At 43.1% G+C, this 24,638-nt stretch overlaps 1 protein-coding gene and 1 long non-coding RNA gene across 3 annotated transcripts in view; both read left to right on the top strand.

Annotated features, from left to right (window-relative positions):
• Positions 1-24,638, top strand: part of PLCE1 (phospholipase C epsilon 1) — a 284,075-nt gene that overhangs the window by 48,913 nt on the left and 210,524 nt on the right. The window lies entirely within an intron of this gene.
• Positions 12,243-13,939, top strand: LOC311582287. Its single transcript, XR_014774072.1, has 2 exons — positions 12,243-12,289; positions 12,846-13,939. It is a non-coding gene; the product is annotated as an uncharacterized lncRNA (long non-coding RNA).

The following is a 24,638-nucleotide window of genomic DNA, read 5'->3' as shown; positions in this document are numbered from 1 at the left end:
CTTGGGGTATCCTTCCTTGAGGATCACCCTTAAAGGTTCTCCCTGGTTTCTGTTTCAGTTGTCATTAAGTAAAATGTCTTCCTTCTCTGAGGTTGGGGTGAGCCTGTTAACAACCCTAGCATCCAGGGTAACTTGATTAGGTCATCACTACAGTGTCTTCAAAGGATGGGTTGGTTGTGTTGGGTGTATCTTACTAACTGATTGGAGGTGAAGGGAACTTTGGAAGTGTTCTGAACAAAGGTAAAGTGGAAAGCTCTGCATTCAATATGAACTTCCTACAAGCTTGGTCATGGCTACCTGGTATGCATTCAACATGAACTTCAATATAGGCTTGGCCATGGCTTCCTGGTCTTGCCTATTAATTTTCTTTGATGGAGTGAGTCCAGGACAGGCAAGGCTATACAGAGAAATCCTGTCTCAAAAAAAATTTTTTTTTCCTTTGATGGGCAGTCCAATGGAACCCCCACACAATAACACACCCTTTGCTTGGCCTGGGGACACATTAGAATTTAGTCTCTTTTTCCCTGACCTCCCTTGGCTGGGTGCCTCAGCACAGGGCACAACAACCTCACCATACATGGCCGTGGGGGATAGCAGCACATAGAACAGAATTAGAAAAGCTGCCAAAGCCAAAGGCCACAGCTGCATCTCCCCTGGTTTCAGCTCTTACGTGCTCAGCATGGTGGATTCCATTGAGAGTTAATGGCCCAAAATAGAAACATACTCAACTGGCCCAGCACCTGCTTTTTCTAGGTGAATATAAAACAAGTGTTTAATAACTATGAACTATAGAATTTTATTGTTAGCTGAAGGCTATCTTCTGTAAACATAATCAGCCCCTCGTCTTACTTTCACTTTTTTATTAGCGTATATTTAATTCCCAAAACGATGTGTTTCATTAGGACATTTCCACGACACAAATAATGTTATGTGACTGCGTTCACGCCCTCCATTGCTCTGTCTTATTCTCACTTCCCTCTTTTGTGTCACTGCCTTCCTTTTACTTTGCTGTCCTTTACTTTCCTTAGTCTTGTTATTTTAATTTTTCATCAATTTACTCTTGATAATTTTTAGGTTACATGCAAAGTCCCCCCCCCCCCCAATGAAGTTAAGCATGAGGGAAAACATGTGGAATGTGTCTTTGTTGGACCGGCCTGTGTCATTTAACATGAGGAGGTGCAGTTGCTCGCATTTTCCTGTAAATGACACGATCTTGTTCTTTATTTCAGCTGCTCATGGATAAGGCCCTCTTCAGATAAAGTTGCTTGAATGAATTCACATCACCAGGCCTGGAAAAAAAAACCCAGAATTAAAATTTGGGTCTCCGTGTACTACCCTCTCAACTCTAGCGTAGGATAAAGTTATACATTTTAGGTCATCTGCCACACAGCTGATGTTTTGTTTGTGTCAGCAGTTCTGACCTTCGTGTCTTAAGGACTCCTGTGGTTCACAGATTGCTAAGCACTACACCAGCCAAGGACGAGTTCACTGTGGGCTATGGTGGTAGCGGTAGGTGTGGTGTTGGTGTTGGGGTGGCTCTCCCTCATTTCTTCCATTCTTTTCCAGAGCATCAGTAGCCTTGGCTGGTACATGGTTTGCCAGTATTGTCTGGCTCTTTCTGGTTCATTTTGGCATTCACGATATATACTGCCTTCATGAGTTTTTTTTTTCCCTCGGTGGGGTGATGCTGAGGGGGTTGTTTGTTTGTTTTGAGTATTTTTTGTAATAGGCTTGTATGTATTGCAGACTGGCTTAGACTTTGCTTTGAAGCTGAGTTTGACCTAGAACTTCTTATCCCACTATCCTTTACTTCCCCAACGAAGGGATCATGGGCAGAGGCTGCCATGCCGTGTTTTATGTGGTGCAGGGGATCGAGGCTTTGTGCATGGCAGGTGGGTGCTCTGTTAGCTGAGGACAGACAGCCACAGTTCCCTGCTTGCCTTGGTTTATGGGGCTGGTTTGTCTCCTTGCAACAGCATCATCAGTCCTTTAAGTACTTGGAGATGTCCTTTTAATGTGAGTGCAGCCAGGTTTTGTGAGTTCATTTCTCCCCCTAGGCTAGTTTCTTTCCATCCTTCACTTGGCAGTTATTGCTCTCTGGCTAAGGGCTGCAGTTCTACAAAGCATGTAAAAGAGCCGAAGGGATCCCTCCCAATCTCTCAAGAGGACATTTCCCTTGTTCTTTTTCTCTTATTTATGAGAAGCAGAGCCAAATGTGAGACACAGCCCAGCAGGAGGAACTAGACCTGACCCAGGAAGAGCTAGTATTGTCTGCGCTGCGAAGCCTGGAGCCAGGAATCCAGGATCATGAGACAGCACTGGAAGGGCCATTGAGTTTAACCTTTCATCTTGTAGAGAAAGAAACTGAGGCTGAAAGTAAAGACAGATAGCACTGCCTGAGTCTGGTCAAGCTTCATTTTAGGAGCCAGGTTTGGTGCCTGGTTTGACCTCAAGCCAGCTTCCTACCCTGTGTGAGAATACCAACCACTACTGTTGACCCACAGTGTGTGGGGCTGAAGTAATGTTACTGAGAGCTTGACGTTGCGTATGTTTAAGACTATAAGATCGGGAGCCAACATGCCTAGGTTCAAGTTCTGACCGGGCCCTTAGCAGCTCTGTGGTCTGGTGCAAACTCCCTAACTTCTCTGTGTCTCTGTTTCTCGGTGGGGTTAATCATTAATTCTCTCTTAAAGTCGTTGAAAGGAAATAGATTTTTTAAAAAAAAGATTTATTTATTTAGTATACAGTGTTCTGTCTGCATGTAACACCTGCAGGCCAGAAGAGGGCAGCAGATTTCATTGTAGATGGTTGTGAGCCATCATGTGGTTGCTGGGAATTGAACTGAGGACCTTTGGGAGAACAGGCAGCGCTCTTAACCTCCTCCAGTCCAGGAAATAGATTTTTATATATTAAATGTTAGCATCTATTTGCAAAGTGCTTTGACAATTTTGAGCATCCATTGTAATGGATGATGTGTGTAGTAGATGCTGTGAACGTTTTCTCTGCTTCTTGAGCTCAGTTTGGACCACGCTATTCTATCACCTCTCAGTAAACTGTTTTCTCTAGGGTTTCCCTGATGGAATAACACACATTATGGGAGATAGTGTCTAAGCATGACAGGAGCCTTGAGAGAATTGCCATGGTCTGAGAAAACCTTCCTATAGGAGTGCGGGGAGCAGGGGGGGGGGCACCAGCTTTCATCTGACGCCAGAATTGCTTCTCTTCCACCAGGAGAAGCCAGAATATTCCACCATAGGAAAACCTCCTCTGTGGGAGCAAGTCCACGTGACCGATTCTGACGTCAGAGGCCATTTGCCACTCCATATGAGCCATTTCGTTCCCTCCTCCACTTTTTACTACCTCACATAAAACTTAAGTGATGCAATTACTGCCAATAGAACGGGAATTTTCCTGCTTTGTTTTCAAGCACCTATTATAAAACCCTCCCTTCTGCACTTGCAGAAAGTTGTTTACAAGCTCTGATGATGTGAGACAGAGAGCAGCTCCACTGCTGATGTAGTCGGTGCTCTCCAATAATGACATAAGTGGATTTACATAAGCTTACCACCCTGAGCAAAGCTGGACCTCAGCAAGCCCTCATCTAGCCATATGGGTCTCCTCTCTTGGCCACCCAGACATCTGCCTGCCTCTCCCGTCTCAGGTACCACTGTGTGAGTCTTCTCTTATTTCCTTACTGTCCTATACCAGGAGTTTTATTCACAGGTACTCTTGGGAACAAAACATTCATAGTGAATGCCACTGAAGTATATGCTTCACAGGGCTTCATTTTTATGTGGCTTCAGCCCCCAAAACTATAGATATTTCATTTTAGTTGCTTTTAACTTTATGTAAGGACAGAGTGCATGCCGTATTTTAGGACTTTTTTTTTTTTGAAGCACTTTATATTTCTGGTTGATGTACATTGTTCTATATTGCCATAGTCACTTGTTTGTGTGAATATATCAGTTTCCTTGTGTATTTTCCAGATGATGGATATTTGGATATTTTATAAATGTAAGCTCTCTTTCCATGAACATTTCAAAATGCATTGCTTGTTATGTAGGCCCCCAAATCTCTCTTTTGCAGAGGATTGGGATTGCTCAGATTCAGGGTGTATAAATAATGTAATTTGGGAGATAGCTGTGGCCTGTTTTCTAACACTGTACCAGTTCACCCTCATCTCCTCCAGTGATGTAGGAAAGAACTGCCCAACATCCCCTCTGACACGCGATGCTTTCCAACCAGCTATTTTGTCAAACAGTTTGAAAAGTAGTTCTTGCTATGGTTGATTTGATGAGCATTATCAGGCCTTGGTGTTTTCATTGGCTACGCTTGTTCCTTTTTGTGTGAAATTCCTCAGCTATTTGGCTCATTTTCTGTGGTTCTTATTGACTTTTATGGTTAAAACAATATATATATATACCTAGCACTATTTTTATTTGCACATATTACTAATATTTTATTAGTTTTAAGTTGTGTTTTTCTATCACTTCTTTTATTTTTTAAGATTGTAATATAATTACATCATTTCTTCTTTCCTTTTCCTTCCTCCAAATACTCTCATATAACCTCTACTTGCTCTCTTTCAAACTTATGGCCTCTTTTCTTATTAATATACATATGTATTCTTAAATATGTAAATATAATCTTCTCAGTCTGTGTAATGTCACTTATATGTATGTTTTCAGGGCTGACTGTTTGGTATTAGATAACCAATTGGTGTACTATTACTCTTCAGGAAGAATTTCAGGCACTAAGGAATGCTGAAAGCAGGAAAAAATAGATTTCCTTTTTGTAAAATTTATTTTTCTACTATTATTTTTTTAATTAAAAATTTTTTATCTTGTTATTTTCAAGATAGGGTTTCTCTATGTAGCCTTCCCTGTCCTGGACTCACTTTGTAGACCAGGCTGGCCTTGAATTCACAGAGTTCTGCCTGCCTCTGCCTCCCTGAGTATTGGGATTAAAGGCATGTACCACTGTTCCTGGCTTGCTACTATTTTTTCTTTTTAAAGGATATATTTGTTATTATATATACAGTATTCTGCCCTCATGTGCACCTGCACGCCACAAGAAGGCACCAGGTCTCATTACAGATGGTCGTGAGCCACCGTGTAGTTGCTGGGAATTGAACTCAGGACCTTTGGAAAAGCAGAGAGTGCTCTTAACCTCTGAGCCATCTCTCCAGCCCGCTTGCTACTCTTCTTGATGTCTATACTCAAGCTTGCTAAACTTTTGCCTTATGAGCAGAAGACAGAAGCAAAAACCACAGCCACAAACAAAGTGATCAGAAGCTCTAATGCTGAACAGGTTCATGCCTGGGTGTTGTCATCACAGCTGTCTGTGGCCAAGAAGACAGCAACTCTGAGGCTTGTGAACAAGGTGAAAGATCTTTTCCTGGAGCTTTGTCACTGTAGCTTGTTATATTTGTCCATATTCTTCAATAGCCTGGCTGCTACTCAGACACATAGACAGGCTGCAGAGATTTGTGCGAGCAAGTTCTGAATTTCAGAGTATTGTTACCAGTGAGCTCTTTCTTTAAAGCCATGTCTCAATTGATATATAGTAATGTAGCAATATTGCATATTAAATTACGTGATAATTAAAATGCAGTTTAAGATAAACACGTTTTCTGTAAGAAGCTTAACGCATTGGGATATTGATATTGTATATCACATAATGCAGAGATCTATTTTTTGTCTCCTTCTATATTAACACTTATTTTCTAACGCTCATCTGCCATGCCACTCCCTGAATTATTCCAGATTCTGTACATGCATGGGTTTTCTCTAAGCTCTCAGCCCCGTCACTGTGACAGTGTCAAGAGGATGTCCTAGTTTCCTTTCAGAAGCAGCATTATTAGTCTTGGCCCTACACACACACACACACACACACACACACACACACACACACGCACGCACGCGCACACACACACACACACACACACACACAGAGAGAGACAGAGAGAGAGAGAGAGAGAGAGAGAGAGAGAGAGAGGAGACCCATATCAACACACCCTTTATAAATTACTATTGAAGCCCAACACACGTACAGAAGAATATAACAAATGTAAAAAGTATAAAGAACATAGTATTTCCCCAAATAAACACAGTGATTTAATCAACAGCAAACACAGCAAATAGAACATTCGTGCCCTAGAGCAGTTCTTCATGTTGTGTTGACTCCCAACCATAAAGTTACTTTTGTTGCTACCTCATAACCTTAATCCTGCCATCACTATGAACAGTAACGTAAATGCCTGGTTTCCCATGGTCTTAGGCAACCCCTGTGGAAGGGGTCATGTGACCCCAAGAGGAGTTGTGACCCACAGGTTGAGAAGCTCTGCCCTAGCGTTTTCCTTGATTTCTCTCTAGCTTTTCCTTCTCCTTTTCTCTCCTTGCCACAAAAGTAACCAGTCCTGCTTTCAAAATGTAGACTCATTTGAACGTTGAGTGCATGAGTCCCTGTTTCTTAAGGCCCCTGCATTGTATTTGTGAGATTCACCCATATTGCTGCATGCGTCTTCAGTTTGTGGGTTCTCATGCCCACTTGCCATTCCATTTCATCCATTTCATGAATATCCTACCTTTTAATCTATTCTGTTAATAGTCATTAGGGTTGTCATGGCTTGGGGGTATTTTGAATAGTGCTGATCTGTTTCTTAGCAGCCCGAAGCCCTTCCACAAGTGAATTCCCCTTTCCTGTCACACCCTGTTCACCCCAGTACTTAAGATCCTGGCCATTTACAAAGTCTGAGTATGTGTTCCACCCTTTTGTGAAGAGCACTTATAGTGCCTGAATCTACCAAGTTCTTCTCTGGCGGGCATCTAAACTTGTACCCTATGAGTTGATCTCTTAAGTACAAACCTCCAAAGGCTTTTTGGAAAACTAAAACAAAACAAAAAAAAAATCCAAACCAACCAAACAAAAAACTGGGGTGTGAAGAGATGGCTTAGTGGTTAAAAATACTTGCTGTACAAGCGTGAGGCTCTGAATTTGCATCCCTGTGCCCATGTAAGAAAACTGGGCTTTATGATAGCCCAGTGCTGTAGAGGTGGGGGAGTACGGAGTGGGGTAGGGGTGAGGCAGAGACTGAAGGGTCACTGGGGCTTGTCGGCTACTAACCTCACTTCAGGCTCAGGAGGAGACCCCATTTCAAAGGAATAAGGCAGAGAATTGATAGAGAAAGATACCTGATGTCCGCCTATGGCACCCCCATGTGCACTTGGAACATACACGCACTCTCACAAAAAAGTGAGTGACAGTTTTAACATAATTATTTTCTAGCAACTATGAACTAACAGGCTCTCGCTATGTTTGCAAGAAAGGAATTCAGTTAGGTTTTCCCAAACACGTAGACACCGAATTCTCCTTTAGTCATACGCAAGGAAATGTAGGAATAAACAGCTTCCCAGAGCTTATTCAAGTCCACAAGATGGTTGGCATAAATCACCTTTCATTTTTTATCATTGTCTGGGAGTAAGTGCATGCCAGATTCCCAGCATGACCTGATGCAGAAAATGATCGTGCTTGCTGATGACTAATGTGGTGCTGCCCCAGCTTTTGGTGTTTTATGGGACAGGATACTTGGAAGAAGTCAAAACAGTACATATCTTAGCTTATTTTAATGCAGAAGATGACTGGAGGATGGAAACTTGTTGTCAAGACCTATTCATCTACTTTGCGAATCAAAAGCTTTATGAATTGATCATTGTTCAACATACATAATTTTCACACACACACCCCCAGTGGAGCAAGACATCTGGATATACTTGATAAAATGATTAGCAAAAATAAAATCCCAAACAACAACGACAACAACAAAAAGAAAAGACTTCCAGGGTCACCTAAAAGAATCAGAAATTGCAGAAGATATTCACAGTTGTTCATGAGTGAGAAACGATGCTTTAAGATTTTTCCACCATCCTTGGTCTACTGAGTCAGACATCCTTGTTGTGGCTCACTTACAAGAATGGATCTATCTGAAAGTAAACTGCCGCTGATCCTGTGACTGCTTCCCTCTCAGGGTATCCAGGTCCATTGCGGATACCCAGGACTGGACTGGAGGAGTAAAGCTTAGCTAGGGACAGTGGGGGCAGTGCAGGACCTCAATCAAGGTGAGTGCACAGGAAACAGACTTCTCGGGAGACAGCTTCAGTGAGACAGCTCATTTAACTGGCAGTAACAAAGGCTATTTAAACCTTTGGGGGTTCAGCAAGGGTATCCAGAAGAGTGTACATCATTGGCTGGTGCCATGGTGTTGAGAATGCCTCAGTTGCTTAAGGAGGAATTCCATGTGCTGCTGGAATTGTTGCTTCAAGTCTCTGTGAGCTGCTGTGAGGAATCACTTCATTAACTTTTGTTTTTACCAGTAGTGTTTGGTTCTATCCTAGGTCTCTGGGATATCAAGGCTCTGGTTCCTGGCCGCTCAGGCTGTGTGTTTGGCATGGCTTCCCTCTTTCAGCATGGGTCTCAAGTTGGGTCAGTCATTGGTTGGCCACTCCCAGAAGTTCTGGGCCATTTTTACCCCAGCCCATCATGCAGGCAGGGCAAATTGTAAATCAAAGGTTTTGTAGTCTGGGTTAGTGTCCCAGTCCCTCCCTATGGAAGCCTTGCCTGGTTACAGAAGATGGCCAGTTTAGGTTTTATATTCCTGTTTACTAGGAGTCCTCTCTAGAGTCAACCACATAAGTTGTAGGAAATTTCCATTGTATTAGGTTCCTGCCGAGTCACCAAAATGCCCCCCAATTCCAGTTCTCTCCCCGTACTCTTTTCCTCCATCCTTTTACCATACCTGATCCCTCCTGTTTCCATCCTCACCAGCCCTGAATCCACCCACAAGATCTATTCAATTTCCCCTTCCCAGGAATATCCGTGTGTCCCACCTTGGGCCCTCCTTGTTATTTAGTCTGTCGTGTCTGTGGTTTGTACCATGGCTACCCTTTACTTTATTGCTAATCCACGTATAAGTAAGTACATGCCATGTTTGTCTTTCTAAATCTGGGTTATCTCACTCAGGATGATTTTTTTTCTAGTTCCATCCATTTGGCTGCAAATTATATGATGTCATTCTTTTAAACAGATGACTGATACTCCAGTGTGTAAGTGTACCACATTTCCTTATCCATTCTTTGGTTGATGAACATCTAGGTTGTTTCCAATTTCTGAGTATTATGGATGAAGTTGCGATGAACATAGCTGAACAAATGCCCTTGTGGTAGGATGGAGTGACCTTTGGGTACATGCCCAGGAGTGGTATAGCTGGGTCTTGCGGTAGATCGATTTCCAATTTTCTGAGGTACTGTCATATTGATTTCCAAAGTGGCTGTACAAGTTTGCACTTCCACCAGCAAAGGAGGGGTGCTCCCCTTGGTCCACATCCTTGCCAGCATGAGCTGTCATTTGTGTTTTTGATCTTAACCATTCTGACAGGTGTAAGATGGACTCTAAAAGTCATTTTGATTTGCATTTTCACTGATGGCTAAGGATGTTGAACATTACTTTAAGTATTCTTGGTCATTTGAAATTCCTCTGTTGAAAATTCTCTGTTTAGATGCTCAATTTGGAAATTGGATTATTTGGTTTGTTGATATCTATTTTTCTTGAGTTCTTTACATGTTTTGGATATTAGTTCTCTGTCAGATGTGGAGTTAGTGAAAATATTTTCTCATTCTGTAGGCTACTGTTTTGTCCTATTTACAGTGCCATTTGCCTTAAAGAAGCTGTTCATTTTCATGAGGTCTCATTAAGTAATTGTCAGTCTTGGTACCTTGTTATTGGTATTCTGTCCAGGAAGTTGTCTCCTGTGCCAATGTGTTCAAGGTTAACTAAAAAAAATCACAAATGACAAACAGGATGAGAGAGAAATCAGGGAATAATACCCTCCATAATAGTAACAAATAATATAAAATATCTTGGTGTAACTCTAACCAAGCAATTGAAATATTTGTATGACAATAATTTTACATTTTTAAAGAAAGAAATTGAAGAAGTTGGAAAGATCTCTCATGCTTATGGATCGGTAGGATTAACATAGTAAAAATGGCCATCTTACCAAAAGCAATCTACAAATTCAACACAACTCCCATCAAAATTCCAAAACAATTTTTTGCCGACCTTCAAAGAATAATACTCAGTTTCATAAAAGAAAAACAGGATAACTCAAATGATCTTGCACAATAAAAGAACTTCTGGAGGTGTCACCATGCCAGATTTCAAGCTGTACTACAGATCTATAGTAATAAAAACCACATGGTATTGCAGAAAAGCAGACAGGTTGGTCAATGGCATCTAATAGAAGACATAGACACACATCCGCACACCTGTCAACACCTGATTTTTGATAGAGAAGCCAGAAATATACAATAGAAAAAAAGAAAGAATCTTCAACAAATGGTGCTGGTCTAACTGGATGTCTGCATGTAGAAGAATGCAAATAGATCCATATTTACCATCCTGAACAAAACAAAGTTCAAGTAGATCAAAGACCTGAACATAAAACTAAATATATTGAATAACATTCTTATTATTAGAATAGTTCCTGTAAACAGGCTGTGGATCAACAGACCTGCCCCTTACACATCTTTAAATATATTCTTTTGCATCAACTATGGAAAAAATACCCACAAAATAACACACATTTCCTATACCAAAACATCACTGTATACAATTTTTAAATGAATAGTTTCTTCCTGTGCTATTTTCTCTGGACTCCTGTCTTCTCTAAATTTGTTGGTTCAGTTTCTATCCCTCTTAATTCTTCTGCTTTAAGGCTGATCAGAAGCCACATATTCGTACTTAACAAGGTAACCCTTTCTATCCAGAATAATGCTTTGCACAGACATTCCCTGGGCGGCTCATCTGCCACTGTGACAGTGTATGTGTGTGTGTATACCTCAGTGTTGTTTAGTTTCTGTTAACATAAAACATCAATAACAACCAAAGCACTATAGCTTCTAGTCTTTTATTCTTTTTCTCCTAAATCTTAAGCTTGGAAGACATAATAAATATTTAAAGAGAGATTGTTGTGATTTTTCTTTCCCCACCTCTTCCTTCTTATAGAGTGAAGGGAGGCCGGGGAGACAGTTAAGCTGCAGTCCATAAATCCGTTAGTTTGTATTGCTTGACTGTAAAATTTGTTGTGGAGTATTTTTTATTAGTAATTTCTTTTACAGATGTTTTTGAAGAATGTTGAAATACTGGTAAAGCACGTCCAGGCACTACATTGCTATTTAAACATACTGGTATTTTGTTTCTTTAAGCACAAAGGCAGACAATTTCCCCCCATTCTTTTCTCTTTTTTTAATTAAAAAAAAAAAAAGCTAAGAACATCCAAAGTGTCTTTTCTTCTTGAGCTGCAGAGTTAATTGTTTCTTTGGGAATAAAGGGAGTGAGCATGTCTCATTTCTAGTTAACTAGTCGTTGCCTTGAAGCATAAAGAACAGCGACTTTTGAAGACTGAAAATATCCAGCGGTGAGGTGTGATTCATAGTATTTCCCCAAGGATTCATTTTCATTTTTATTTTATTATTCTCTGACTCCATGACTAAACGTTTATTTGGTTCTTGCAAATTGAAACAGGCTGGACCAGGAGCCACTTGCCAGTGCCCATGAACCGCTCTGGGTAGGTTTTTAAATCTTCCACTGGCCCTGAAGTGCGCTGTCTCTGGGGGGGGGGCTTTCTAAAGGGAATGATTCTGGAAGGACCTTTATTTCTTAGTGTTTTCATATAGTGATGGCACATGTCACACAGGCCGGCTAGCAAGCACTTAGGAGTCAGGCACTTGATGGCTTCTGGCTGTCCTGCTTACAGGTATGGAGTGCAGCCACAGGCAGCAATTTTCTTGATCTCCCTAAGCCTCTCTGGCTTTTGCACCTGAAAACAGAGAATGATGAAAATCACACCTCATTCAGAGAGTCATGAGGACCGAATAGCTGCGAGAACTGCACACTTGGCAGGTAGATATTCCTCTGGAAAATTTAGCCCCTGCGGTTGTCATTGTGTGCTCTTCCAGTGCTTCTAGTAATAAGGGCTGAACTGCAGCAGTAGGGTGTGTGTGCTCTGAGTATGTGAGCGACCTCTAGCATGTGGGATCTCGTTACGCTGCCACATGGTACTTGTGTAAGTAGGTCACCTCTCTTAGACTGTAAGCCTCTGGCCAGAATAACCGGTTCTTAACATTAGCTCTTGGACTCCCAGCATGCCTTGCAAGTTCCAGATTCTCAAGAAAGATTAATAGGACGGCGCTGGAAATGAATAGGTGGAAGGTTGGGTCCTGGCCTCTCCATGGTAAGGGCTCTGTCTTCAAACTGTGCGGAGACTTGCGGGCTGAGGAAGGCGGTGGTGGGGGTGGTGTTTCACCTGGGAATTGGAGCCGTCAAAGCGTTAGCCATAGTAGTAGCAGTCACCCTTTCCGTGTCTGAGTGAGGTTGAAATGACAACGATTCTTGGTAAACAGAGGGAGTCCACTCTACTGAGTGACCACTTTAAGGGCTGTATCATTTTCAATATTTATGTTATGTGTGTAGTGTGAGAAGGTGAGTGTCCCTGCACTATGCTGTTTATGTAGAGGTCAGAGGGCAGCCTCGGGTGTCACCATTTCCCTTCCACCTTGTTTGAATCAGGGTCCCTTTGTTGTTTGTACAAGTGGAGATTCTCCTGCCCTCCTGGAAACACTATGATTAGACATATGTTCAGCTTTACCTGGGTTCTGGGAATTTAAACATCTCATACATGGGTAGCAAATGCCTTATTCGATGAGCAATCTCCCTAGCCTATCTAATTAAACATGTCAAATTTTATATTCAGAACTTGAGATTCAAATTTATAAACGTCTTGAATGCAGGTTGAAGAAACAGTAGAGTCCTCCTGTCAGTGCAAATGTTTCACTCTTCTAAGGAACCCAGTGAATCTCAGTCTAGTCTTGGGACACAATGACGGACGCCTTGCAAGACAGCTGGAAACAGTCAGCTCCTAGCTTCAGATGTGGGTGACCACAGCACTGCCGGTCTTCTTCAGCGAGAATTAAACTTGGCTCAAGCAAACTGAAAGATGGATGAACGCTGGAAAGTTCTGTGAAGGAAGAGCTGCTAGACCCTCCATGCTAAGTTCTGCTCCAGGGAAAGAGGAGCCAACATTAAATTCCCCTTCCCTGCCAATTGCTATCTTTATCCCAGGTTACCTCTACTGCATCCTCAAGGTCTGCATTGCTGCCAAACCCAGGTGTTTCTATGCAGCTGTAGCTATTTCTTCTAAAGTACGAGAGGTGAAGTGATTGGCTGACCCAGGGGTATAGACACATTTTAAGACCCTTGATACTCAGTGCCCGTTGACCTCTAAGAAGGGTTTGTGTATTGGTTATTTTTCTCACCTCTGTGATACATTATCTGAAAATACCAACTCTGGGAGGATAGGTTTATTTTGGCTTACAGTTCGAGAGAACACAGTCCATCATGACAGGAAAGGCACGGCAGCTGAGGCTCCCTGGCAGGGTGGGAGATTGAAGCAGCTGTTTGAGGCATAGTACTGACTAGGAAACAGAGAAACTGGGGCAGGAAGGAGGTGGGCTCTAATCCTCAGTGCTCATCCCCACTCCTGCCCCAGTGGCCTGCTTCCTTCAGCAGGGCTCCATTTACTCGGGGTTTCAAAATTATTACCAGTTTGGGAACAAGTGTTTGAATGTAGTAGCCTGAGGGGCATTCACATGCAGACGGTAACAGTTAGTAACCAACCTTCTGCCAAGGGTTCCTGGCTTCTAGCATGTTCTTTCAAGTGAGACTGTAACAAAGATTGGGTTAGCTGTCTACTGCTGGGTAACAAAGTTGCCAGAAGCATAGTGATCTTGAAACAGTGGGAAGTAACTGTGTCCCTTCTGTAGCTTATGATCTTATGTAGTGTGGCTGTGTTTCCTGCTTTGGCTTCGCCAGGCTAAACTGGAGGCATCAGCGAAGACTGAGCATCTATCTCCTTTGGGGATTGGCATCCTCCCCTAGCCTCACTGTTTGTTGGTAGAATGCACCTTCTTCCTTCTATTGCTTTCTATCCATTAATTTAATCCTCTGTAAATTAGGCAAGAATGCATTGTTACTTACTTTCACCAGCAACAGAGAAACATTTTTAAAATAAAGATTTGCCTTCTTATTGCCTGCTACTACATGTTAAAATGCTTTAAAATTTTGTCAGGCACCGCATAGACATTAGTGTATCTTTTGGGGAAGAGTGGAGCATGGTCTTAGGACTACCTCTGCTTCTGTAATTGAAAACTTCACCAATGGAGATGTCAGTAACCATAAAAACCTCTCATATACATGCTCTGTGGCACTCTAGCCCTAGAAGATATTTTTGAACTAAATATTCCAGGATAATTAAGTGTAGGAAACACTGTATGTCATATTCTCGCCACACCTTTCTGAAACACTGTAGAGTTCTTCCATGAAGGAAGAATTCCCATCAGTAGTCTTGGTTTTCTTTGCCCATACAATGACTGGGATGAGCTGAAGTGATGGCCAGAGAGCCTGAAGGTGTGTGTTGCAGTGATCAAGAACATACTCTCTTACCTGCCTGCCGTGCTAATTCTCCCGTGATAAAATGAGAATGAGGAGTTGATCTTACTGTGGAGCCTCAGTTCTAACAGTAGAGAATTCTGTATTATCTATAAAAGAATAAAGGGAAATTTTCTTGTAAACACAACCTTGTCAGAATAGAAACAACAAAATAAAAACAAACCACATGAAAGAAGTGAAAGTCACCTGCTAGGCTTCTGAGACAGAAGGAGACCATAAGTTACTCCTGAAGGCTTAAATAGCATGCAATGGCAAACATGTCATGTTAGGAACAACTCCTGATAGACAGTCTTATATGCCCAGCTGTATCCGTTTCTTTTGTCTTTCTGTGGCCTTATTACCTAAGAGAAACAGCTGAAGGAATGGGAGATTTATTTCCAGCTTCAGAGCATTCTAGTAGTGGAGGAGGCATAGGTCATGGTGGCCATAGCATGTGGCCAATGCTGTTTACACCGTAACAGACCAGAAAGCTCAGTCAGGTGTAAAGATTGCCTTAGATGATTTGCCCTCTAGTACCCACTGCCTGTGACACACCTCTTCCAGCAAGGACTTACCTCTTGAAGCTTCAGAATCCTTCCCAAATACTGCCCTTTAGCTGGTGGTCATGTGCTTGAAACAAGAGCCTGTGGATGTCAATTAAGACCCAAATTATAACACAAGTCTCCAAGGTTGGTGACTATATGCAAGGGAAAGAAAGAGGTTTAAATAGACACAAAGTCATGAGAGTGGGAGAGAGAAAAATAGACATGAGAATAGCGAGGTTGGAATGTGTGGGACTGATGGGTAGCCTCATCAGTTCATGAGTGTAGAAACCGTAAGAAATGCATGGTTTGCCTCCCTTTATGTAGTAGCACACTGCAGAGAATTGCTTCAGAGTCTGGGACTGAAGTCCAGGGAGCCAGAGGTGGAGACAGATCAATAGCACCAGCCTGGTGTCTGTAGAAACGTAGAAAGAAGGGTTGTGGCATCATGTGATTCATGAGTTCTGTTTGTTGGAGAGAGAATGAAGAACCTGCAGTGTTCCAGGGTGGAGATCTCAGAAGAGGTAGACGGTAAGATTTTGGGGGTGCAAAAGAGGTATGCAGAGGCAAAATGACATGCTGAACTCTAGCAAGAAGGTAGAAAGCCTGACAGAGTTGGCTGGGTGAACACCTTGGGACCTAGAACTGAGAAAATGACACGTTGCTTCTTGTATTGGAGCTCTTTGCACTGGAGGCTAATCTTATATACTAGTTTGCTGTTGTACTAGGTGAACAACTGTCTGACTACGTCATTTAACACTTCCATCTTTTTCAAGGTGGGTTTATTTTATTGCCAAAATGTTTGATTTTTATATTGCTTTCCTAGCTCCATTTTATTCACTCAATTTTTTGGTGTCAATATAATCAATGGTCCCTGTTTTAACTTAAGCACTTGAGTGTTCATTGACTGCTACTTGCTTTTTTATGGATGTTGAAGAGGTGACTGGGTTTGCTTAAACTACATTGAGTTGTAGTGCAAAGGCTGTTGGTGCATTTTGTCTGCCTTTTTGAAAAGGCAAGTAAAAATCAGTATCCTTGTGGTTCTTTCTCTTATTTTCATGCTCTTAACGACTGTATGAAGTATGTAGGTCAGAGCTTGGGTATGTGTCAGAGGCAGCATAGCTTTAAAATCAAGGGTCAGTGTATGTTGGGCTTAGTCAAGTCCCATTGCTTGTGTAAGCTTCAGCCCTGTGCAGAGGAGGTAGCCATGCTATTTCTTTCCTAATGTGGTTGTAAGTCTTGAGTGGCGATATGTGTGCTAGCTTAACACTTGGCACCCAGTAAGTACTCCATGAAGAGGGATTACGTCATCGTCATTGTCATCATCACTCTTGGAAACGCAGCTAGATAAAGTCCACAACAGACAGAAATGTTTGAAGTTGAAGTGATTTGTAAAATAATAAGCACAAAGAATAAAGGAGGGCATCAGAAATAAGACGCCCTCACTTTAAGTGTCTGTGTCTCAGTTCTCTGAACTTGGCAAGACTTCATTTCCTTGTGCCTTGAAGAAATGAGTACTCTGTGGCTTGCCTTACAAGAAAATTACAAGGATTAGTGAATTCATATTGAACTCTTGGACTCTCTGATCGCAAAGCAGGAAATATTTTTTGCAGCTGGGTTGCATTAATGCTAGCATGAACCTGGGTACAATTACCAGATTTAGACTAATTTTTTTCTGCCCCTTTTCAGCTTTTATGAAATTTCTGTGTTCTTTTGCTTTGTCACTGAGGGAATGGTGGAGAACTTGCCTCTGAAGTTTGGATGGAGAGGAAGTCATAGATAAGGGTACTAGATGTTTGGGTGGCACGATACAAGCAAAACCTGTTTTCAGATTTTGTTTTGGGCTGGGCTACTTTACCTTCTCCCTGAGACAAGCGCAAGAAACTAGTTTTGTAAGACTGAGGTTACACTCATAGAAATAATATAGCTGTGTTTTCTTCAGTTGAGAAAAAATCATTATCCAATGAGAAGTGAGCTTTTATAATTGCTATCAAGAAGACAGTCCTGGGGTTGGAGAGAGGGCTCAGGAGTTAAGAGCACTACTTCTTCCTGAGGACCGGGGTTCAATTTCCAGAACCTACATGAAAATTCACAACCACCTATAACCCCGGCCCCCATGGGATCTGAGGGCACTAAACACACATGTGGTACACAGACACACATGCAGACAAAACGTCCATATCTTGTTTACTTATTTGCTCATTTGTTTTTCTGGTGCTGGCAATTGAGTTGAATTGGAGACTAGGCTAACTAGGAGGGACAGACTAGACATGGAGACCAGGACAGGGAGGAGGGTACTGTAGAAGAGGTAACAGAGAAGATGAAAACAAGTGAGGACACCAAGGGAGATGGCCAGGGGAGTTGGCCCACATCACCCCAATACACACTAGGCAAGGGCCCCGCCCACTGAACTACTTCTCCAACTCCCAGTGGTTTCTAAGTTGTAGCACATTAAAAGCTAAATTATAGAGGATACTTCTTAGTTTTACCAGACTCCCATGTCATCACCATCTGGAGGGACAGTCATGTGATAGAGTTAGTGTAACAATTAGGAGCAGAGTGCTTTTGTTTTGTTGAGACAGGGTTTCACTGTGTGGCTCTGGCTGTCTTGGAACTCAGTCTATAGACCAGACTGGCCTTGAACTTACAGAAACTCACCTACTTCTGTCTCCTGAGTGCTGATATTAAAGGAATGAGCCACACCTCTCAGCTCTTTTCTTTTCTTTTCTTTTCTTCTTCTTCTTCTTCTTCTTCTTCTTCTTCTTCTTCCTCTTCCTCTTCCTCTTCTTCCTCCTCCTCCCCCCTCCTCCTTCTTCTCTTTTTTCTTTTTTTGGTTTTTTGAGACAGGGGTTTTCTGTGTAGCCTTGGCTGTCCTCCAACAAGCTCTGTAGACTAGGCTGCCCTTTAACTCAGAGATCTGCCTTCCTCAGCCTCCTGAGTACTGGGAATAGAGGCGTGTGCCCGCCACCATCCAGTTACTGGCAGGCCAACCAATCTGAAATCCAGGCCCAGCCTCCCAGCCTATTAATGGCCACATGCCTTTGTACAGATTTCTTGACCTTGGAGGAACAGGTCTCAGAGTTGTAAGCAATAGAACAGTTAACAAAGTTGTGATGCTACTTAATACACAGAGTGCTTGTAGCTTAGCTTTTGTCATTTTGAGCTGCGGGCACATGGCATAGGCACTGGACTTGGATGGCTTGAGTTTGGGTCCCAAGTGTCTTGCTTATGAGATGACTTCTGTGAGTATTTTGTTGAATAGTTACACATCTTGCATCCAACTGATCACACTGATGGGGGAATTAAATGAAAATTTGCAGAGCTCATCCTAATTCCTACTGTGCCTTGTAGATATGAAATAGTAAATGTGTGTTGGCTACTGATTTCTCGGCTTTTCTATAGATTGCAATGACATCTTTCTTAGACTTGAAGTAGAAAGTTGGAAAATCTGAGTGTCTTGGGCTTCTGCAGGCTGGTGTCCACCTTCCACCTCTGGAAGATCCTTCCCAGATTTTGAGTTGGCTGCCAAACAACACAGTCAGTCATTTCTGAATTCACTCTCCAGACCACGGTGTCCTCCAGCAGATCTTGGCAACACATCAGGTTCCAGGAAAGTACATGAATCACCGCAGGACTCCCGACTCTGCCCTTCTGAACCTCACAAAATCATGCATTGCTGTTTCCAGACCTCCTAACGCCCGCCTTCCCCAGTGTCCTCCTTCCTTTCCTTTCCCATCTCCCTCTTTCTCCCCGCTATGTCACTCTCCTTTCTTCTCTGGTCTCTGCATACAGACTCTCCCTCCTACTCCCTTCAGCCCAGACCCCAAACAGGTTCCCAGGTCTCTTCCCACCTGGACTCCTCCTATTTACCCTCTGCATCTGCCCCTTTTTTTCAAATGCCTAGTCTTCTGGCAGCACCGCCTACATGTCTGCCTCCCTTCCTCATCACTTCCTCCTGCTCTGCTCCTCTCTTGTGTGGCCCTGTTGTTCTTGATGGTAGACATCTTGAATCCCACTGTCTCTCTCTGTGGAAGTCCTGCCTGCTCTGGGAAAGGTGAGTGTTTGGCTTCTTGAGAGTAGATAGCTGAATGGCCACTTCCCCGTGACTGTCACAGGATAAAATCCTTGCTGTAGTGTTGCCATAGCGCATTGCTCATCTTAGACTAATACTTAGTATAGAGCCGGATACATAGGTGGTACAAGCCTTTAAACCCAGTATTCAGGATAAAGAGGTAGACATATCTCTGTGAGTTCAAAGCTAGCCTGCTCTATACAGTGAGTTCCAAGCTAGCCTGGGGTATATTGAGAGACTCTACCTCAAAAAACAAAGACAACAAACAAGCAAATGAAGAAGTAGTAATAGTGAGGTTTCTGCGTTATTAGGAACATCAGTGGCAGCTGTTGAGTCAAGGGGGATTGGATGGGAGAGCATGGTGTGTTCCAGGTAGAGCATCATGTACAAAGGTCCTGAAGTGGACAGCATGGGCTGAACAAAAGCCAGAGGTATAGGAAGAAATAAGAGTAGTGAGGCAAGTAAGTGAGGGAGTTGAGAAGTGAATGAGAACCCAGCTGGAGGCTGCAGCATTCACTTGATTGAGCCTTGATTTTTTTCTTTACACCGTGGCTATTGGCTTTGCCCTGTGTGTTTCTATACACCACACATTTATGTCCCTATAAAAATTACCTTTGCCTTGTCTCTAATTCAGAATGATGATATTGATGAGATCAGAAGCCAGTTAGTATGATCATTCGTTTAAATTGTCAACGCAACAATATAGAATCTCCTGAAAGGACAAGAGTTTCCACGAGGGGCGGTCTAGATCATAGTGGTCTGTGGGCACATCTGTGGGGGAACCCTTTTGATTGAGTTATTTGATGTGGGAGGACCTGGCCCACTGTGGATGCTGCACCCTTCCCTGGTTTGAGTCCTGAAATATGCAAGAGTGGAGAAAGTGAGCTGAGCAGTAAGCATGAAGCTTCCACAAATACAAATGGATGTGGTAGAGATTAAATAAGTGCAAGCAGGAGGAGTGCTGAGTGTGGGCCACCGCTGTATGATTTGCCTGTGGCATGCTCTTGCTTCTTGAAGTGTGTGTGTAGGGGGAGGAACTTTGAAAGTCATCACAGTAGGAAGCGAAGGGCTCTTGAGCTGTAGCGTGATCTTTCCTGTCAGGATCCAAGTATTGCCCACTGTGAGAAGACAATGATTTTCATGATCTTGTCTGTAACTTCCTTAAAGAATGATCTGAAAATTTTTCTTATCCCTTGTTCTTTCCTGGGAGCATGTGACACCCATGGCTACAATCCCTGCTCAGCAATCCTCAGGGAAGCAGTTCATTCTTAGGTCTTCTAGCTTGCCTTTTAAGGTCAGTTGTCATGATCTTATTCGTCACCCCATTTCTCCTTCAACCTTTGTCTTTACTTGACATGAATTCTGGAACTTTGTCTCCTCTGATCACTGAAATGTGATTTTCTGTTTTATTACCCATGTCTCTCACCCCAGACCCTTGGGTTACACTGCATGGCTGCACTGTACCCTTCTCTGTCTCCATGATCTCATGGCTCTGGGACCACTCTTCATTTCTGACACTTGCTAGCTCGGGTAACAACTTTATTTTCTAATCCAAGATCCATACCCATGCCTGGATTTCTTTTGGCTTTGGGTATTACACATTGACTTTCATGTGATCACTGCTTTCATTTCTTTTTAGATAAGAGGCATGGCCCTTGAGTTCTCATCTCCTGTTCTAGATTAACATATCAAAACAAAAATTTGCTCCCCATGTCTCACTGTGCTTTGCTGTTGCTGCTTTGAGACAATCACACTATAGCTTAGGCTGCGTTAGAACTCCTTTTATAGCCCAGACCAGCCTGGAACTCATGACAGCCATTTTATTCAAGTGTGAGCCACCACATCTGGCCTTTCTGTGTGTTTTGGTCAGGTGTCAGGCAGAAAGCTTGCTGCACTGTGTACATTCCTCACGACATTGTGCGTTCTTCAAAGACAGCAAACCATGCTTAGTTATCTCTGTGAATCAGAACTTTGTTAGGACCTTACAAGATAAAAGAAGGCCTCTAATGAGCGCTTTTTAAAATTAATTAGAGTTTGTGACCCTTTGAGAAAAGACCAGCCAGCCTGAACCATGGAGAGGATAGTTGGCTGCTATGGAAACTATGGACCAAGCCTAGAGATGCTTATCTATGGGGAGGCTCCTTCAGCTGCTGCAGTCTTTGAGGCAGCATTCCTTTCTGCCTGGGGAGGACTTTCTAGATAACACTGTGACATAAACACTAATGTGTGAAGCTTTCCCTCTTCCTTTGACCTACTGAAGCATGTGTCTACATTTCAGTATTCTGTTTCTTTGGTTTTTTAAAAATTTTTTTCGAAAAGGGTGGAACTCCAGCTAGCTGAGAGAGAATCTAAGTGCATAATAACAAAAAGCGAGAAGAGAAGAGAAGAGAAGATGCCTCAAAGGCCAGTGTGTACAGAATGTGAACCTGTGCAAAGAGCACCTACAAGCTGAACAGGAGTTGGAGAGGGAAAAGGAGGGATGATATATGGAAACTTCTGGTGTTCTGTTCAAAAGAAAACAAAGATCTAACTTAGCAATAGACTTTCTCTGTCTTTAAAAGAAAGTCTTGGTCCTTTGCAACTAGCACAAACTTCAGGATATGAAAATTTCTCTCTAAGAGAATACTTTTTCTTGATTAATTTCCTAAGTAATGGTTGTGACTGTTGGAATTACATCCTTACAAGTGGTTATATGAAGCTTGCAGGCCCCCTATTCAGGATATGTTTCATATTGTGCATCTGGAAGAGTGATCTCTCAATATCCTCATTCTAGAATGGTGGAAGCATTATGGGAAGGTAGGGAAATTCCTCCCAACCCACTCCCAACTTCACAGTCCAATGGCCATGCTCTTGGGCACAGCTCTGATTCAGGACCAAGGACAGCATCCCCTCCCCTGGAGGCCCCTCTCATTTCCTCACTGCTTCTCCCCTGCTCCTGTGCGCTCAGTCACAACCCAGGGCCCACTTCTTCCCATTGTACCAGCCTGCAACCTTCTCGTAAGGAATCCATCAAGTGGCTTTCTTTTCCAGTTCCGTACAAGGCTGCAGAGCACTGTTGGAGACAAATGACAGAAGTCCTTAGATGCCACACAGTTCCCAGTCTCGTCTCAGTTCCGAGGCAAGAAGTTCTGAGACAAGTTCTGAGAAGTCTGAAAAAGTCCCTTGCCATCAGTTTCTATCCCAAGCCCAACAGTGAGTAATTAAAAACTGTATCACTCTAGCCCTGCATCCTTTAGTTTTCACTTCAGTTTCAGTATGTGGCTATGCCTCCTGCTTCCACAATTCCTTTGCCTTCCTTTTTACATCCTGCAAAGAAAAATTGTTCTTTGGTTTTCTTAATGCAAAACCGCCTCTCTCTGCATCTGCATCCTTCCACACCCTTCCGCAACTCACGTATTGTCTGGATACTGACAAGCACACTGCTCAGCATTCCCAGATAACTGTGAGACCCCACAGTCCTGATTTAAAAGGTGGTCTTATTCCAGTCTTTGGAATCCATATATTGAGCAAGCCCCCTTGCCTTTTGGGAAGTGCTATTCATAAAGATCTGCCTTTGATCTTTCTTTCCATCAACTGTCCTCCCAACTACAAGTCTGAAAGCAGTGTTCAAAATGCTCTCATAATTCCCTGTTCCATATTCAAAGCAGGGCACACATGGAACATCGGAATGGAGGATTTGAAGAGTATTTAATAAACAGGATATTTATCGAGGTGTGGCAGTATGTAGGACACAAATGAGGGTCAGGGCAGTGTCCCAAGGCTGGCACCAGGGGGCTGAAGAGGAACGGTTTCTTGTCTAGAGAGAAAGCTGACTTTAAATAGTGCAGAGAGGCCTGCAATGTACAGCAAGTGATGGGAACAAGCAGAGAAAACAAAATTCTCCTTCACCGCTTCCTCCCTCTGGGCTCCTGTCAGTGTCCTCAGCCATGTGGGCAACAGAGCTTTGTGGAGGCTGGCCTGTTGGTCTCCAGCTCATGGAGCAGCAGACGGGGCGGGGTTTGCATCTTGAAGGAGGGAGAACATACAAACAGAAGTTATGTAGTATGGTTTCTAACCAGTGCTTCTCCCACTTTGACCCTTCACTGTAGTCTCTGTGGAGACTCCTGCACCCCTGGGATGGCTCTTTGCTTACAACTTTGTTCTGTCTCTTTGCTCAAACAGCCTCCAGTGTGCGGGACGCCCACCCTGCTCTTATTCACCCAACAAATGTCAAACTTTCTGCAAAACCCAACGGAGATCCTGTAGTTTGGATGTTGAATGCATCCCCCAGACCCATTATTCAGAGGACCGTGATGGAGAAGCATGTCTTCCGAGGTGTAAAATAGGATCCAATCAAGGGCAGAGTAGAAACCATATCTGGGTCTCAGGGTCCAAATGGACTAGAAAGGAAGTTCTGCTTAATTCAGCATTCCATGGCAACGCTAAAATGACCAAGAAGGGGGAATCTGTTCTTCCTCTTGTAAGACACTTTTTTCAAGTAAGAACTATGTAAAAGCATGCCTTCCAGAGCAAGCCAGTCCCTAAGGATGGAGGAACTGTGCAGCCACAGGCTTCAGCCCCAATCTATCGAATGGATGTGAGCTGTGAAACTGAAATATTCATGGCATGATAATAAATTATCTTCTTATCTAACTGAACTTTTTTTTTGAGATAAGGTGGCCTCAAACTCACAATGTAGCAGAAGACAATCCCGAACTTCTGATTTTCCTGTAATCAGCTACCAAGTTCTGGGATTACAGGCATGTGTGCCAGATACATGTGGCGCCAGGGATCAAACATGCCAGGCTTTGTGCATGCTAGACTAGTACTCTGTAAACTGAGCTATGTCCTCAGGCCACTTACCTAATTTTCAAGCAACCAGGATGCCTGGCTGGAAAAGCTGATAGAAAATTAATCAGATGTGTCTTGGTTTTGAGCTGAGTGTGATTGGACACACCTTCAATCCCAGCCAGCACCAAGTGTGGCAGACACACTTGTCATCCCAGCACTAAGCATGGTGGGACAGCCCTGTAATCCCAGCACTTGGGAAATGGGGAGCAGAAGACTGTATACAAAGCCAGCCTTGCAAATCTATCCAATTTGAGGCCAGCCTGGGCTACATGACCTTCCCTTTGAAAAAAAAAAGGAAGGAAGGAAGGAAGGAAGGCTGTTCTTATTTTTAAACACAAAGTGTGAGGTGCTTATTTTGTTGTTAGGGGAGGTCAGTTTCCCTCTTTGTCCCAACAAATGTATGCTCATTGACTGTGTTAAGAACACCAGCCTGAGCAGGGCAGTGGTGACACATACCTTTAGTCCTAGCACTTGGGAGGCAGTCAGGTGGATCTCTGTGAGCTCAAGGCCAGCCTGGTCTACAAAGTGAGTCCAGGACAACAGGGCTGTTACACAGAGAAACCGTGTCTCAAAACACCCCCCAACATCCACCGCCAAAAAAGAATACCAGCCTGGTGGCAGCGGTAGCACACACCTTTAATACCAGCACTTGG

This window comes from Acomys minous, assembly GCF_964271855.1.
Source record: "Acomys minous genome assembly, chromosome: 2".
Classification (NCBI taxonomy): domain Eukaryota; kingdom Metazoa; phylum Chordata; class Mammalia; order Rodentia; family Muridae; genus Acomys; species Acomys minous.
Note: the sequence above shows the minus strand (reverse complement) of the source record. Positions and strands in the feature narration are given on the sequence as shown.